The following is a 4,258-nucleotide window of genomic DNA, read 5'->3' on the forward strand; positions in this document are numbered from 1 at the left end:
CTGAGAGGGACCTGGGAGTCCTGGGGGACAACAAGCTGACCATGAGCCAGCAGGGTGCCCTTGTTGCCAAGAAGGCCAATGGCATCCTGGGGTGCATTGAGCGGAGCGTGGCCAGCAGGGCGAGAGAGGTTCTCCTCCCCCTCTACTCTGCCCTGGTGAGACCCCACCTGGAGCACTGGGTCCAGTTCTGGGCTCCCCAGTTCAAGGAGAATGAGGAACTACTGGAGAGAGTCCAGAGAAGGGCTACAAAGTTGGTGAGGGGACTGGAGCATCTCCTCTACAAGGAAAGGCTGAGGGAGCTGGGCTTGTTCAGCCTGGAGAAGAGAAGGCTGAGAGGGGATCTCATCAACACGTACAAATATCTCAAGGGTGGGTGTCACCAGGATGGAGCCAGACTCTTCTCAGTGGTGCCCAGTGCCAGGACAAGGGGCAATGGGCACAAACTGAAGCAGAAGAGGTTCCAGTTGAACGGGAGGAAGAACTTGTTGACTTGGAGGGTGCCCGAGCCCTGGCCCAGGCTGCCCAGGGGGGCTGTGGAGTCTCCTTCTCTGGAGATCTTCAACCCCCGCCTGGCCGCTGTCCTGTGCCCCCTGCTCTGGGTGAGCCTGCTTGGGCAGGGGGGTGGCACTGGGTGAGCTCCCAAGGGCCATTCCAACCCCTGCCAGGCTGGGATTCTGTGAATCCCACTCAGAGGGAGGTGATCAGCTCCACACCCCATCGCTCTCAGGCAGCATGGTTTGAGCAAGGGGTTAAAACGCCAAGTGCTTTAATACCCTTTTTGTAAATTTGGGCTAATATTGTTCATAAGAAGCTGTGAGGGTAGAATCTACTCACCGTGCTTTTGGCTGGGGGGTGAGGAGGGCGTCCAGGGTACCCGCAGGTAACAACACAGGCATCACTGAGATACCAGGAGTTAGGTAGATTTTTATTTTTTTTTTTGGTACCGAATTTACTTATCAAGCCGGAATTTACCTCCTCAAAGCCACAGGGGTTTTGCAAACGAGACAAATGGTTTGGAAGCCCATCAGGAACTATTGGCTGAAGGAGGAGCCACCAACGGGCGAGGAGCAAGCACGGGGAGGGGGGGGCTCAGCCGCCTTCCAACCTGCAAAGGGACCATGGGGCCAGCAGTTGCCCTCCCTCCCGCTTCCCCGCACCCTGCCCTTGCCCACGGGCAGCCGGGGAGGGAGCCGGCCGCAGCACCCCAGCTGCAGCAGGTCCACAGCGGACAGGAGGGTTCTTCTGGCTGTTTAGGTATGCAAGGGCTGCTGCTTTAAATAAGCCTTATGCAAATGTCATTTGGCACGAACTTGCATAAATGCCGAATACCTATCAACTCAAAGTTTGACGTGGAAGTGCTGTTTTTCCAGTATGTTTTATTTTTGGCAAGAAATACAATAGGACATGATTTCCTGCCTGTGCGCGCCTCCATCAAAGGTGCTTTTCTAAAATGAACGACCCTTTCTGGTAAAGTGCTTTTGACCCATTTCATCACCAATTTAACATGTTGCCAAGAAATAAAATGCAGCCAAATGATTCCTGTTTATTTGTGAAGCTGCGATACAAAATGTAGAGTTCGAAAAGCTTTTAAAACTTCAGCCGTTTAATGAAGAACCTCCAGTTACCTCCTATACGGGCTGCTCACGTACAGGTCAGTGAGAACACAGCACAATTTTGACTCGTAATGGCCCTATACATTTTTTTTTCAGTCAGAACTGTCCCCCTTCGTTCCTACAGGGAAGGGTTTCCAGAAATGCAGCCGGAAAGAGATCTCCCCCCGGGGCTGCCCTGTCTGCCACGCTTAACGAATAACCCAGCGGCCTGCAAGGGCTCTTGTCTTCCCTGCATGTAAAACAGATCCCAAAAGCCGTGTCCTGACCCAAAATGGGGTGGGGGAGACATCCCACGCTCTTTCAGATAGGGAAGGCTTTGCGGGGGAGAAGATGCCAGGAACGTGAGGCTCTGCCGTCTTGGACTGGCTTCAGTTTGCTGCTCTTAGGTAAAAAAATGCCATTGGAATCTTGACTGGACTTCCCCCCCCCGCCCCCCAATTAAGTTATTTCTTACAGTTTAGGCAATAACCCCGGAGGCAAGCGCTGCCGTATTCACCCACGGATGCTGGCGGGGAGGGATGGACCGTTCTGCAGCCACTTGCCAACAGGTGATTTTATGATGCAAAAATGGAAGTTATCCAGGTAACACCGTGCATCTTCTGATGCAAAAATATCAGGTTATCCTTTTTTTTTTTTCCTTCTTCTTGTTTTCCCGATAAAATCTCTTCATTGCGCACTGGTACCTGGTTGAAGGAGCGGATCCCATTCACCATCTGGAGTCAGCACGTGCCGGTGTGACTCCGCTGACTTCAGCATTTTGGTATGGAAAAGTTTGGGTACTGGGGGAAGCCAAGCCAGGGAGTGGTACGGCATTAACTGCGGGAGTGACAGCTACAGCGCCTGTTAAATGCTCGAACGTTCCCTGCTAGAGCCGAAATATTTTCCTGCTTGTGCAAGAGCCAGATGAAGGTGGCTATGCTCATAAAAATGCATGTATTTTGCTAGATTTGGCTCAATGTTGGATGACTTGCAGAAACAAGTCCAGTTCCTAAGTGAGAAGGAAGGAAGAAGTCCTGCCCCCCCTTGCAATGAGCAGCCAGGCCCCTTCTTTCTGACTTTCGTGACCCCGGAGTGAATGGCTTAAATTCTGGTTGAGACACAAAGTTGTGGTAGTTTCACAGTGCTGGTATAGTTAAAATTCACAGGGTCTCCTGATGAAATGCAAGGTTAAATGAAATTATTTGTATGTTTATAGTTTACATGCAGAAATGAAATGTCTACATGGGGTTTTAATGTTACAGTTATTCTGGTTTAAAAGAAAAAAAAAAAAGCCAAAACCAAACAGAAACCCCCAAAAAACCCCATAGCCTAATCAAATTAGTTATACAGGTTTGGGGGAAAAAATGAAAACCCAGCAATGCAGCTTCTCAGGCAGGTAAAAGCCTCTGTGGGACCATTCTGGCCATGCAATATGGTTTCCCGTAACCAAGACATGGGTTTTCCTTGCAGGGAACGGAGCAAGCCCGTGACACCTCGCATGCCGTGGGTGACGCCGGTACCCGACGCCGTGGGGCTCCCAGGCGGCGCTGAGCGAACCCGACGGAGCCGCGCTTCTCCACCGCCCCTGAGCCGGTAGGGTTATAAAGGGTCTCAGCACTTGATTTCTTTTTCTGTTCACATTTAATACCACAGACACAGCCGAGATGTGAAACACTTACGTGACGCCGGGTGTGTGATCGGTTCGTTTACACAGACATGTTATCAGCGAGCTCACAGCTTCACCATCTTTTCAAGATTCCCAAATTTCTTGTTTCCCTGAGTTGCGTGACATCTGCCATCAGATCTGCTTGTCCGCCAACAGCGAGCGAGAGCGCAGAACGGGTGAGAAGGGGGATGTGGCTGGGGATGAAAGGGGAGATGATCCTGTAGCGCCGCGGCTGCTCGTTCGGCCCTTAATTTCTAAGTTTGCCTACGTCAAACCTGCGCTCGCTGGGCGTGCTGGAGCGGGGAGCAGGATGGGCTCGGGTGCCACCCCAACGAGCAGCCCTCAGCCCCCCCGGCCCTAGCGAAGCCCTGCACGCTATAAAACCCCACGGTATCTACAGGAGAGGCCAAATTCCCTTTTTAGCTCTACCTGAGCAGCACCGTTGGCTACAGGTGTAGCAGGTGGAAAAATGGCCCCTCAGCGTCGCTCGGAGCGTGAAGGCAGCAGGACTTCTGCTAACAGGCAATTCATTATGGAGGCTGGCTTGTGGACCAGCTGGTAATAAATACGAGGACAAAATAAATAGAAAGCCGCTAGTGCACATGCATGCTCCGAAGCTCTATTAGCTGGACCACAACATCTACGTGTTGGTGCGACAACAGATGCAATATAAGACATTAGCATAAAGGATGGAAAGTTTTCTGGTTTGCCTTTTAATGGCGTGCTTGAGTTATAAAAAATCAATTGAATTTGAGATTTTTTTTATGGATCAAGTATGAGAATGTGTCTGCCTGTGTCGTTCAAGGCAGATTTTTCTATTAGTTTGTCGGGTCACGTTGGTTAAAAAACGTTCTCGGTTTAATACTGCAGCAAACCAGTACGGCTGCACACCGGGCTTTCTGGGGGGACGAGGCACTGGTAGCCGGCTGGTACGCTTTAAACTTAAATAAGTGGTGTTTTACGGGCGGGAGGCCTGTCCTTAGCAGATGGGGGGGTGCGG

The sequence above is a fragment of the Egretta garzetta genome, unplaced genomic scaffold, assembly GCF_000687185.1.
Source record: "Egretta garzetta isolate BGI_Z169 unplaced genomic scaffold, ASM68718v1 scaffold429, whole genome shotgun sequence".
NCBI classification, from domain to species: domain Eukaryota; kingdom Metazoa; phylum Chordata; class Aves; order Pelecaniformes; family Ardeidae; genus Egretta; species Egretta garzetta.